The sequence below is a fragment of the Primulina eburnea genome, chromosome 18 (genome assembly GCF_022965805.1).
Source record: "Primulina eburnea isolate SZY01 chromosome 18, ASM2296580v1, whole genome shotgun sequence".
NCBI lineage: Eukaryota > Viridiplantae > Streptophyta > Magnoliopsida > Lamiales > Gesneriaceae > Primulina > Primulina eburnea.
Window position 1 is genome coordinate 24,532,549 of NC_133118.1, and position 14,533 is coordinate 24,547,081.

Here is a 14,533-nt window from a genome sequence, read left to right on the forward strand (position 1 = left end):
CTACTACCTCCACGTCATCCCCTTTCCAAAACAACAACTGCTGGTGCATTGAGGATGGTATGCACTGGTTTGCATGGATCCAATCTCTGCCTAACAACGCTTGGAAGTTGGCGGAGGAATTTACCACGAAAAATGCACATAACGATGACATACTCCCCACAGTAACATCAACGGGGAATACCCCAATGGTCTTGGTGGTTTCCCCTGTAAATGCAGCAACTGAAACTTCCGAAGGAATCAAGTCTTCCTCATTTTTGCCCAGACTTTTCAACATTCTTAGTGGAAGAACATTTGCAGCTGAGCCATTGTCAATCAACACCCTAGACACTAGCTTTCCATTCAAGTGGGTTTTGATGTACAACGGCCTTATGTGCTTGGTCATGGTCGGTGTAGGCTTTTCAAGTATCACTTGTTTAGGCTTATTCGGGTGATCTTCCTTGATGATCACTCTTGAACTCCCTTCAGGGAGTTTATTTGCATGCTCTTTCTTTTGCACTGATTCTTGGGGTATCAACTCCCCATTCTCTTCTTCCATCATTTTAAATCCCGCGGGTAGTATCACTACTCCTGTGGCACAATCCACAATGATGTGAAATTCTCCAATGCAAAAATTAATTGTTTTTGTTGCTTGATCATCCTCTTCGCTTAACAAATCATCATCATCTTCAACAAACTTATCCTCAGTAGCCGATCTTCCAAACTTGGATTTACTCCTCACTGGCTCCCTGGAAACTGGAACATCAATTGTGGATTCATTTTTCAACTTAGCGGACTCCTCTCTTCTTGCAATAGCTCTTTCTGTCAACAGTCGTCTCTTTTGTGTCCTAGTCGGTGTCCTAGGGAACTTTTTGTGTTGGGCCACCCTCCAGGACTCACTAAACTCCCCTCTGGCTGGAAGAACGTATCTTGGCTTTACTCCACTGTTCTCAACCATTTTTCCTTTTGAGATTTCGTATGAACGCCGTTCTCTGCCTTGATCGGCTGATAATTTTCTAGTTTCCACCCTTCGTGACTCAAATTCATATGCATTTCTCCTGTCCGAATACCTTTGGAGATGATTGCAAGATGACTCCCCTCTATACCATTGTTTTTCCCCCACTGTTCTTTCAAGGAAATGTTGATTCCTCGGCCTAAAGGCCGCAGATTCACCAACATTTCTGGGGAAACGCTGTTGAACTGTTCGTATTTGATGGGCACTATGTCTTCCACGAGCTTCAAACAATTGACCCTTTGGAATCCAGTATTTCTTGATAACTCTGTCTTTCACTGCAAAGGAACAGCTTCTTTTCTCATTGAGAAGATCCCTCAAATCTGTCACATTCACATTAACCAAAGCCACCGGAGGAAAAAGATCATCATCCACCGCCATAGACTCTTGTTTGTTGGGGAATTTCACAACTCCCTTGTTAATTCTATCTTGCAAAATGTTCTGGAACACCCAACAAGATTTGGTGGCATGATTATAGGAGTTGTGGTATTTACAATACTCTCGTCCCTTCAGCTCTTCTTTAGGTGGCATCTTGTGATCAGGCGGGAATGTGATGAATTTTTCTTTTACCAAGAAATCGAAAAGTTCCTCGGTCTTTGACACATCAAATGTATACTGCATGTCTTTGGGGAGTTGGGGGCTGTTCTTCTTTTCAGGTTCTGCTGGCTTCTTTTTTAATAGGGGAACTGTGCAAGAACCAGCTGACCGAATCTCTGCCAATGCCACATCTTCCACCTCCTGATAATAAGATCCCATAGCAGTTTTCTTTTTGTATGACTCTTCCCGCAAGAGTTCTTCGTATTCAGCCACTTTGGCGGCTAGTTCGAAGAAATCCCTGAACTCCATTCCCTGGAATTTCTTCCTTAATTCAAAATCCAGCCCTTTTTGTGTCATTTTCACGAACTCTGTCTCAGGTAAGAACACCTTGCATCTATTCTTCATCTTTTTGAACCTGTCGATAAAATATTCCACAGACTCTCCTTTCTTTTGAGTGACTCTGGATAAGTCGGCAATGCACACTTCTGGCTCTGTTCTATAGAATTGAATGTGAAATTGTCTTTCCATATCTTGCCAACTCATCACTGAATTCCTGGGGAGTGAGGCATACCAAGCGAATGCAGTCCCAGTGAGGGAATTCGGGAATAGCCGCAATTTAGATTGTTGAAATTCTCCAAATTGGCTAATTCCCCGCACTGGATGGTGAATCTGGCTATATGTTCCATGCTCGACCGGCCATCCTCCTCGGAGAATAAACTGAAATCATGAACTCTATAACCCCTTGGGTACGGGTTATTCACGTCTATGTAGTCTGGATAGGGTTTGTGGAATTCTGGGCGACCTATTTGCTTCAAGGCCGGCCCATATAGCTCTTGAACAGCCTCTCTCACCATTTCTGGATCAATCCCGTGCATGTTCCGAGTTGGGAGTGACTGATGGTAGTGATTTGCCCCCCGAGCTTGAATCCCTGCATTTAAACCAATATTACCTCCTGGGAAACCCCCATCTACTCCTTGATAATCTATGTGTGACATATCTTCATACGCTCCTGGTTGATACAGAGGATTTGTTACGCTGTACACCTGAGTAACAGGTTGCTTCGAACTCCCCACTCCATGAGCACGTGAATATGGCTGAGCCCTCCCTCCTAGGGTCTCTTCTCTCTTGTGAGGTGGTGTATACCTTCTTTCTGGCTGATTCGGAAAAGTGAACTCCGGGGGGCGAGGATCGCCAGCCCTTGAGTTTCCAACTCCCTGGTCAAATTCAGGGACTTGGTTATTTCCCTGGACTTGGTTGCTCCCTTCTTTCTCGTTTATGCTTTGCTCTTTGTCGGTTGACTGGTTCGGTTTACCCAATACTGTCTTCAAGCAATCAGACACAGCCTTGGATAGTGCTTGTGATATTTCCTCAATTTTCATCGCAGTCAATTCTTCAACCAAATGGTTTGAAATATGAGCATACATCTCTGGAACATTACTTGGATGCAAATCCAACTCCCTGGTCGGCTCTTCAGCGGCCGTAGCGGCCGGCTGCTCTGTCAGTGGAGCGTGAATCTCTTCCTGGCTTGGTTGAGACTCCCCATCCCCTTGATTGACGTTTTCTTTTCTCCTTGGCAGCATAGTGATGGTCCCACTGGGCGTGCCAAAAATATGTTTGCACAATATTTGGATTTGCGGGCGTGTCAGGTGCGAAAATGCACCGATTTGTGTGAAAATGATAAAATCTAACTTCTAAAAAACAAGCGACGTGAATTCTAAATTCGACCGTCAGTTCTAGTCTCCTAAAACAACTATAACGCAAAAACGAAGAAAACTATCGGAAATTGATGGAAATAAACCCATGACATTGTTTATATTTTCAATAAACCGTATGAATTTACAAGACATAAAATATAACAAGAGTTGCTGAAATCTGAAACGAGAAGACGTAAACTGCTAGAAATATGCTGGAACGCTTGAAAACTAGTGCATGAAATACTGAAAATTTTTGCAGAGAGTATTTGCAGATTTGTCTGTAGAGTTGAGTTGTGTGTGTCGCTTGCCGATCCCTTCTTTTCTTCCCTGTGAGATGTCGTTTCTTCCACTCCCCCATGATCCCATGATCTTTCCCACTATTTTGTCACGATCTCCATCTATCCTCCCACGTTCTTCTCTCTTTTGGCGCTCTGTGACCAGTTTTTGAATTGATAAAAATCAATCTACCATACTTAACGGGCCTATATAATTTAATTGGGCTTGTGATTAATGTGGGCTTCATAATTAATTATTTTTAGCCCAAACACTGGGTAACTCATGAAAAAATATTACTTTTTATGCTAAACGTATTTCTTTTTATTATGAATATGTATAGGGTTGACCCGTCTCACAGATTAGGATCCGTGAAAGGGTCTCACATGAGACCTACTCTTCAATTTTTCTAACCCTTTTGTATGTTGAACTTCATATTTACTTCACTTAAACAGTAGACAAGATTATAAAGATAATATTACTCCTCGATAAATAATGGGTTAGGCTTGTGATTAGTTGTATTATATTCAATAACACAAAAACTCATGTGAGACGGCATCACGAATCAATTTTATGAGATATATATTATATTTGTGTCATATATGAAAAAGAAATGTTTTTTATGTAAAAAAAATATTACATTTTATTATAAATATGAGCATGATTGAGCGTCTCACGAATAAAAATCCGTGAGATCGTGAGACAACTATTTACTCAATTGATAAATACTCGGATAAAAACCAATATTTGTTATTTAAAAAGTCCGAGATCCTAGTATGATGAAAATAAAGAATCTAAAATCCACAAATGTGTCTAAATTTGTAATCCCTGAGTTTTTAATTTATAGCTAGCGTCGTATCTGATATTTTATGAACCTGAATCGAGTTTGAAAAAATAAACTCCTCAAATAATAAGTCCAAAATTTGTTATTGCTAAAAAAGTAAAAAATAAACATAAATATTAAAGTTAACGCGACAGTACTAATTGACTATACCTAACAAAAGAAAAGTAATCAGAATCTTTTCCCACTCTTTTTTTTCAGGTTAAATCTGGTAATTTATTGCAAAGCTAATATGGCTTTCATCACAAGATGAATCAACCATAGACGAAAATTCCCATTCTCCCACACGAAATGGGATGGGGAAGAAAGCGCAAAAGCAACGATCGAATGTGCAACTATATTTGCCGATCGTCGAACATGACTAAGAGTAATGTTATTTTGAGAGTCCAGGAGAATTCTGATATCTGTAGCTATTGACTCTACGTAACTGTGTTTCTCTTCTGGCCTTGTGACTGCTTGCACTGCTAGTAGAGAATCTGATGTAACTTGATGAATCGATAAGTTGCTCAGTTTTGTGAGATCTTTAATCCACCTTAATAGCAAGAAGTTCAGCACACTCTTAAAATCCTGGGACAGTAGCAATTGACAGAATACATCTCATTTTCTTGGATATTTTACATATATTTAGCCGGTCTCACCTAAGAATATTCAAGAAAATATTTGACACTAGTTACTACTATTGCTTACATTGAATTAAATTTTTAAAGAAAAATCAGAGCAATGGTTAATTTTCATACTGTTGAATTCCAACAATTTTTTTAAAATTTAAAAAGATAAAATTCCACAATACAAGCAAGATAACGTGAAAAATTAAAATTCAAATCGACCCAATTATGCTCTAATGAAAATTCAAAATTATCAATTTTAAAAACAAATTTTAAATATCTACAAATTATTGATGCAAGTCTTAAAGTCTGTTTTTTGTTGAATAGAAACCCTTGTTTTGTCCTTTGAAGGTGATGGACTGACTACGAATAATTTGGTATTGTAATTTATAAAAGGATACAAAATTAAATTTAATATTTAAGAAACTGACGTTAACTCTGTAAACATATAGTCTTTTAAGTTTTTATTACTCTATAATTTATATAGTTGAAATATATATCTAATACACATAATTTTTACAAATATTTTTTAAAAAAAAAAAAACTAACGCACACACACTTTGGTCCCCCTAAAAAATAGGTCCCTGAGGCGAACGTTTCATTTGCCTCATATATATATATATATATATATATATATATATATATATATATATATATATATATATATATATATATATATATATATATATATATATATGCTTGTGTTACAGTAGATGTTCTTTAAGTCAACGATTGGCTCAAAAATTTATTGACTCAGTTGTAATTAATAATATTTCTTTTAATATAATTTACATTTCATGGTTTTCGTTTTACTTTATCTGTATATTCATGCAATCGAAACAGTGTAAATACTGTATATTCTAAATTTGTTCTTAAACGTTTCAGCAGCATAAAAACAAGGATAAAGGTCGCTTGAGCTGGAGACCAGCATCTGTGATATTGTGTATAGGGGTGAGCAAGATTTCGGTTAAACCGAATTAACCGACCGAACCGAGCCAATTCGGAAATTCGATTCGGTTATATCGGTTAATTCGGTTCGGTTACGGTTTTCAGAATTTTGAAATCGGTTAACCGAAATAACCGATTTAATAAATATTATTGTTTAATAAAAAAATTTATTTATCAATTTTTATAAATATTTAAAATTTTAATTTTAAAATCGATATAATATGTATTTAATTATGTTCAAATAAAACTTATACATTTGTGATGTGTGTGATTTTATGTTTTTATATATTTGTGTAAACTGTAGTTTAAAAAAAAATTACATATATAATTAAAGTTAAATCACAATTTTTTTAAAACTAATCGGTTAATTCGGTTAACCGATTTTAATTCGGTTCGATTTTTATCGGTTATGAAAATTAATTCTGTCGGTTCGGTTATAGCTAAATATTTCGGTTCGGTTCGGTTATGGCTAATTCGGTTCGGTCGGTAACCGAATTAACCGAATGCTCACCCTAATTGTGTATCATGTATAGTGTATCATGTTTCATGGTAAGGGTATAAAGATGTCCAATCATGCAGATAGGTAATCATACGATAATTGTACCGAATAATCCTACCTTAGACTTTCCTAGTTTTTATCATTCATCAAAAGGAAAAATATGTGGTTATGATTGTAAATCATTAGTCGTTACGACTCGGAACAACACCGAGACTCTACACAGTAGGATTGTCTTGACTCATTTACCAACTTCGCGAGGGTCACAAGGTGACGATGTTGCGTGCAATGGCGACATGTATAAGAGCCAGTGTATTGTAGCCAGGGATTCATCGCTGACTTTATGGGTGTGAATATCCTATGTGATCTAACGAAATAGTCGTGCATTGAATCTCTAGCCAAAGTGTAATATGTATATTCGGGACAAATGTTATCTAGTTGCGAATTTTCCATGAATTTATCACATAGCTATCGAATCTAATATGCAATCCTCGTTGAACTAATAGTTGCAGATTTGATCATGATATACGATATGAAGGGACCATATTGTATGTTAATCATAAACGATTGGTTTTTGCAGATACTATCCGTGATATCCTAGAGAATTATGGAGTGATATTAGATGCTCTTACCATGATTCGATGGGTTTTATCCGAAAATGATTTCTAAAATTCTCTTGATAAAATATTGGTGCATGAAATGATTAAAATTAGGGTAAGCTCAAATAAAGGACAATGTTCTGAATTACAAAGAGTTGTGAACTCTTGACTAGCTGTATCTTTGAACCACTGTGGGTCACACAAGCACTGAATCATTTATTCATGATGGGACATTAAATTTAAGGAATTAAATTTATATAAAATTATGAGATAATAAATTCAAAGAGTTGAAATTATGATAATTTAAATTTGGATAGAATAGATTCAAGGAGTTGAATTTATTAAAATTGAGAAAATTATGATATTTTTCTAAACTCACGATCATAACCTCTCCAAGTTTTCGGTCACCTCAAGAGAATTTTAGGGCTTGAGCTGTCAAATAATTTTTGATCTTAAACATTAAATCTCATCTAAACTTTTTAGTGTAATTTAGAAGAGAACAAACGTTCTTGTCATGATCTTGATTGGAGAATTGAAGAAAATCTTTAAGAAGATTATTCATAGGAAATACTACAAGAGCTATCTCCGCTAATCCCAGAATAATTGGTGTCAAGTGATTTTATTCACTAAAGATATATTTTCTAACATCTTATGAATGCTTAAATTTTTTTTAAACCTATGAGTGTCTAGAGATGTTATTTGAACGTCAAATTAATATTTTTTAACTTCTTCTATGCTTTACACATGAAAAAATGGATTTCCCAACAGCTTGTTTGTAGCTAAAATCCGTTGCCTATTTTCGTCTTTAACACGAAAATTTATAGGCAAACTTTCAATAACTCCCTACTTCCCTACTCAACTTTATCATTACTCCCTATCCCTACAATTTTTTGTTTTAACTCCCCAATATTTTAAAATTTCCAAGAATACCCTTACCCTTTTACATATGGTACGTGACATTGTTATGCCTATCGAGCCTGTTCTTAAAGGCATATAACCCCAAGACATGCAGCTACGCAAGGTTTCCAGCCTATATACCATTCTCAAATGATTTTTTTAATATATAAAAGGCCCATCATGCTTCCGTATAATAAATTGAACTATTTACCTCTTTGACCTGAATGCTGTCAGGTTATATTCACCGGGTTTTACAGACTGCTCCTCGCAGCCTAACCACGTAGTCACAACAGATGGTTCCTGACGTAGATTCGTTCAACAGCACCTAGCATAACTTTGTTTCGGTTCCTACCTCAAGGTGTATAGTAAATAGTTCAATCTGAAACAAATACATAAGAGGAGAAAAAGCCTTGATTTTTTATTCAAACATACAAAATATTATTACATAGTAACCTCCTGTTAGAGGAGTAGAAAGTTGTTTAGCTACTTAAAGTAGCCGAACTTACATCACACATAAACTTGAAAGAGAAAATATTACAAATTATTTTGAGAAAAACGAAGATATTGAGTGATGCCTTCATCTTTCTTCTTCTTCTCATATATATAGAAGCCCTTTGCGGATTTGAATCCCGGACTTCAACTCTTGCCATAGCTTTTCTTTGTTCCCATCCAGCTGTATTTGGCATTATCACTTGAGTGGGTTGAGTGGGTGGTTGAATGCTCCCTCCAACTTTTCTTTGTCCCTTTCTAGATCATTAATCTAGCAATGTCTTGTTCTTCTGATTTTATCTCTTGACATAACCAGTGGATATGCGTCTGTATTATATCAGCTGAGATCTTGTTTTCTTCTTCTTTTAATAGTTTGTAGAGATCTTTAAAATATTTCAGTTGCTTTCTTATTTCTTTAATCCGTCTTTTGGAAACCTTAAGATATGTAGCATACATTTTTCTTTGGTTCCAAATTTCTTTTAACTCTTGTGTGAATTTTCTTGTTCCCATTTACTCTCTATTTAGAGTCATTTGAGTCCAAGTTTTCTTCGTCATTTAGTGGGTTTATCACATGCCAACTATCTCCTGTCGGAGAATCTTTTACCTTTTGTTATCCCCAAGGAAAAGTGATAGTAGTCACATGTCCACTTATTTTTGTCGAGGAATATTAAACTTTTGGCTGCCCGAGAAAAACGTGGTTGTGCTCCTTCACCACTTGGTCTGTCTCTGCAAGATGCTTCTTGTCTGATCGAGGTCTGAAGTCCTAGCCAAATTCTGGCTCCTTTTGATTGGGCATTCTGGGTAGATCTATTCTGACCATCTTCCCACATGAGCCATATTACAGAATTTCCGACGAGTTTTTTTACTCCCCGGTAGTTTTCTATTACACAGAAAATTTATTTTCTTTTCGAATAGATCTTCTGCAAAACTTGTGGTTTTTCCTGTCATAGTATTTAACAGGAATGATCCGTTTACCAAATTTTGATAAAATTTAAACAGAAACTTGACTTTGTCCATCTCAGTTAGACAGACCCATAAATCCCATGCTCTTCTGGTAGAAATATTGTCTTCAGTAATTGAAGCAACAAGGGATGTTTCTTCTGACAGATGATCATTGATAAATTTCTGAACATTTGTATCTGGACTCCTTAACTTGATAAAATAAAAGGCTTCGTGTGAGCCTTTTCCTCCTGGTTCTGGTGTTGTACTGAAAAAGTATAGCTCCAGAATATCTCATCTGGACAAATAATTGTTATTTGCTCAAGTTTCATGAACAACTTCTTGGATCCATTTCGGTAATTTTGAAATTTCTGGGAAGCTAGGCGATGTGTTATAAACTGAGGCAAGAGCCCCTAATTCATAACAAGCTTTAACCTCCATTGGATATGAATTTGATTTCATCCATACCCTAGGATATTTTCCTGCAACATCAAACCTGATAGTAGCTGGGTTAATGCCTAATCTGGTTTTTAATTTCTCCCAATTCTATTGGTACACCTGTAATAGAGAAATTGTAGCTTAATTAGTACCCACCTTAGATTTCCCTTGTCAGTATTCAGTCTAAGTTTGATCTTTCTCTCTTCAATCACCGAGGTGAAGGGTTGACTCGAGGACTCGAGATAAGGATCTGGAGTCTCCATTTTTGTTTCAGTCGACTCATCTTGAGATGATCCCGACTTAACACTTGTGCTAGGGGTATTTGAATCCCCTGCTCCAGGTGTAGAGTCATGTACTCGAAAACTCTCCATTTGGGAAACCAGTGGCATCTCAATGCCTTGTAGGATATGCCTTTACATTACAGACCATAACTGAGTATAAGCCTGTAAACGTCCTGTGATTCGATCAGAGACAATTCTCTTATCGACTTATTGTAGTCTTCCGGCAACTTCTGCGTTTAAGACCAACTTGTTAAACTCGTTTTGAAGCATTTCGAGGTGTTCCCTCAAATGCTTCTGCATCTTGATGATGTCATTGATATCATCGCTGTCCATCTCTTGTTAAAAAATCTGCAAGAATATTTGCATGATATTTTCTTATCACAATATCAAAAATAATATTCTGACATAGTGCTTTCCATCTTAATAATCTGGCCTTCTCAGGTTTAGACTCAATTATATTCCTTAAGAAAGATTTTACCCGTGTATTGTCAACTTTTAAAGTAAATTTCTTTGCGAGTAAGAATAATTGTCATGTTTCAAAAGCCCTCTTTACTGCATAGAATTCTTTTTCGTTGATATGTCATCTTATGGCTTCTGCATCTGAGAATAGCCCACTGCAATATCTGCTTGGCTGTTCTCCATCTAGAGTGAGCTTTGTTAAAACTACTGCTCACAAATGATCACTGGCATCCGTATATAATATCAGATCATCTTCATATTGAGGAATAGACATTTTGGAAGATTTTTACATATCTCTTTTAGTTGACTAAGTCCTTGTGTGTGTTCTTTTGTCCATATAATTTCACATATTTTTTCAGTAATGGAGTGAACACTTTCCTGTGTTTTGCTAGGTTTTTAATAAGCATCCCAGCAAAATTAACAACTCCAAGAAAACTTTGAAGTTATTTCTTTTCTTTTAGTTCGTTTGGAAAATTTTGCACCTTTTTTACTATATGATCTTGCAAAATTATTCAAGATTCATCGATTTTTATTCCTAGAATTCGATCTTTCTCGTGGCAATAACTGCTTTCTTTTCTGATAGACTCAGTCCTTCTTTTTTACAAACATCAGAGAAAATCTCTAAATGTTTAATATGTTCTTCTATATTTTTAGATGCAATTAACACATCGTCAATATAGACAATTATAAATTTAAAATAATATTTAAATAGATTATCCATTTTTCTTTGAAATATCTGGGGTGAATTAGTCAATCTCATTGATAATATTTCCTAAATATAGTGTCCTTGTGGTGTAGAGAAAGTTACGAATTTCTTGCTTTCTTCCTACATTCGAACCTGGTAAAACCTAGACTTACAATCGAATTTAGAGAATATCTTTCCATTGCGTATGCAACTGATTAGATTTTCTCAGCTAGGTATAAAATACCCATCAAACTCCAGAATCTTATTAATTCTTGATAATTAATAACTAATCTGGGTTTGTTCCTTTTTATTTCACAATGATTTCTTACCAGGAATCCTGGGCTGCTGTATGGTGAAGTCTATGCTTTGATCAAACCAAAGTCTAAATGTTCCTTGATTATAATCTGCTTATTCTTTTGATCAATTATATTCATTGGGATAGGCTTGCAACAGATAAATTCATATTCTGTACTTTCTTTAATTTTAAGGCAAGCTTTGAGTTGATTTTTGTCCCACCATGCCAGGGGATCTTCATTGTAATTTTCTTTGATCCTTTTCTTGACATCTTCCAATGATACCTTAGATTCAAACTCTAACTCATTCATATGTAGATCTATCTTCAGGCATTCTATTTCTTCCGGTTGGAGATCTTTATCTGCTCTTAGTTGGAGCATTGTTGCTCCAAACCGTCTAGAATCCTTAATTTTTGGGTTCAGAAGTTTTCTTTCAACACCACGCTTGTTGTGAAATTGAATGGCCAATTTTCAGTAAAATGCCTCTCGTAATCGCTGGACTATGATTTTATGATCACAGGGTGTTGTGAACACTAATCGTCTAGCCTCATTTTCTTGAGTAATGTACTTGAACATTTGTAGGAAATTATTTCCTAGCAAAATGTCAGCTCATGTATCATGAAAATAAATTTGTGGTGTTTTTACCTTGTACCAAGGTGTTTGTCCAGCACCTCCAATTACGATTTCAGTCATCTTAAACCCTTTGCATAAGATTAAGATTCTTCTAGAGAAATCTCTTCCAGCAATCTATGGTAGTTCTTCTTTCAAATTATTTGGAAAAACTCCTATTTTTGTTGTACAGATTCCAGCGCCTGAATCAATATAAGCAGCAAAATAATATTGCTCATATAACAATTCCATATTCTAAACGTTTCCAAGTTTTATGTTTCTCGAGAAACTCTAGTCCAAGAACCAATCAATCTGATTCTTTCCTTGGAATTCATTTGATATGAACTTCCAATGCTCCTATATTAATCATACATTGGTAAGTTCCTATCATAGGTTGTTCTAAATAGTAAATGGTATTACAAGGGAATTGATTCTTTTGTTTTGTAAATTCAAATACTATTTCTAATTCTTTCCACCCTTCTGGGCATCTGAGCTTTCCTATTGTGACAAAGCTTTTTAGCTCCTGTTGGGTTTCTTGAACATGTATTTTTCCCCACCTGTAACTTGTAATTCTATCTCCTTGAAAAGATAGTCTCCTTGATTCCAATCTAAGACTTTGATTCTTTTGTAGAATCGGTTTTTCTTGTATTTGTATATCTGTTTCATGTATTAAAGAAAATTCAAATCTTTATGGATAAATTACCTGGGAAACTTTTCCAAATATCTCGGGTATTTCAATGAACTCATTTTTAATAAACAATTCTGAATGATGTGTATTAGATAGTGCATGTGGAATTTGATAGGTAATAGAATATGAAGTAGTACCCTCTTTCATCAATCTTTTTTCCTTGAAATTCTGATGTAAAGTCAAGGCTCGACTGAAATCTCGATCTGCCAGGTTGTGAGCAATTCTCGGATAGATTACTCCTACAATCTTTCCTGCACAGAGGTTTCCTAAGATAGTTCACAGTACTGAATCTTGAAGGTTTCCCATTCGTTTATCGCATATAGAAATATCAATGGGTGAATCTATTCCTTCTTTGAAAGTAGCTTTTATCATAATCTGGATTGCTACGATATGAATTCAGGACTTAGTCCTTGATATTTTTATCTTAAGTTTTTGTAATTCCTCCTTAATTTCTTCAGAAGGAATTAATTGCATCTCAATTCTATTTCCGGTAAGTTCCATCGGGATTGCCATTTCCCTTCTATAAACTTTATATATTATATGATACTTTCTGTTTCTTAGGCAAAGAGTTCCTAAGAACTTTTCTACCTGTCCTGCAGAGAATCCTTGATATATTTATAGACTAGGATTTTCTCTCATGATTTTTTGAACCATGTTATGAGATATTGTTGTCTGACTGAAGAAGTTAGACAAATTTTCTTGTGTTTATTGTCGAAATACCTCGTCTTTAGTCAGATTCTGCTTCAGTTCCGTCACTCTCCCTGACTCAAGACTTCTTCTTCTTCATATATACTTACATCTGAGGCAATATACTCAAATCGATGTACCTGAATAAGATCTTGGTAATAAACTGCTTATTCAATATCTGGGGTTGAATCGAAGCGTTTAATACATATTTTTTTTCATTTTCTGAACAATTGGTTGAGATATAACATCTTGCTCCACATGTCCAGCAATTACAATCTTTAAAAATTTCATTAGGTCGAGTATGAGCTCTTCTAAAAGTTTTCCTTGTAGGTGTTCTTCCTGTGCTATGATAGGTACTCGATGCTTGGGATGATATCCTACTTCTTGATGGTCCACTTCTTTGTCCAGATTTATAAGATCTGGCTTTTTGTCTAGACCAATCTGTTCTTGGTTTCCAAGAACTTCTTCCACTTAGAGCATAAGGATGAGTCCTAAAACTTTTCCTCTTATGCTTCTGTGGTTTACTTCCAATAATTGTTGGAAGATCATTTTCTTTACAACACAAAGGAGTTTTTTAATTGATACCCCTTAAACGTTTGTAATTCTTTTGTAATGCTGCCATATGACACCATTCTGTAAATTTTCCTTTGAGAAAAGAGGCTCTTCGTGCCAACGTATCTGGATTGTCAGGGACATATTCCATTATAAGCATTTCTCTCTAGGGACTCGGAATTTTGGCGAAGAAAAGCTGCATAGCTATATTTTCTTCGACATCTGAATTCCTTCTATATTTAGTGAATAACATAATATATTCATCCACTAAACATATGTCATGTAATTCAAGGCTATACAGAATTTGAGTATATTTCTTCCTCTTCTCTATATCTTGACTGTTAAAATAGTCAACCCCTACAAATTGTGCATTAAATAAGGTAGTCATTTTTCCAGCTATCTCACTAAGAGATTCTCCAGCTAGGACTGACTCTTTGGTTTCTAATGAAGTCATGTTCCAAAAAATTTTAACTGATTCCATAAGACTCATTTCTAGGAGTTTAATAAATCCTTCTCTGTTGAGATCAATTGTTCC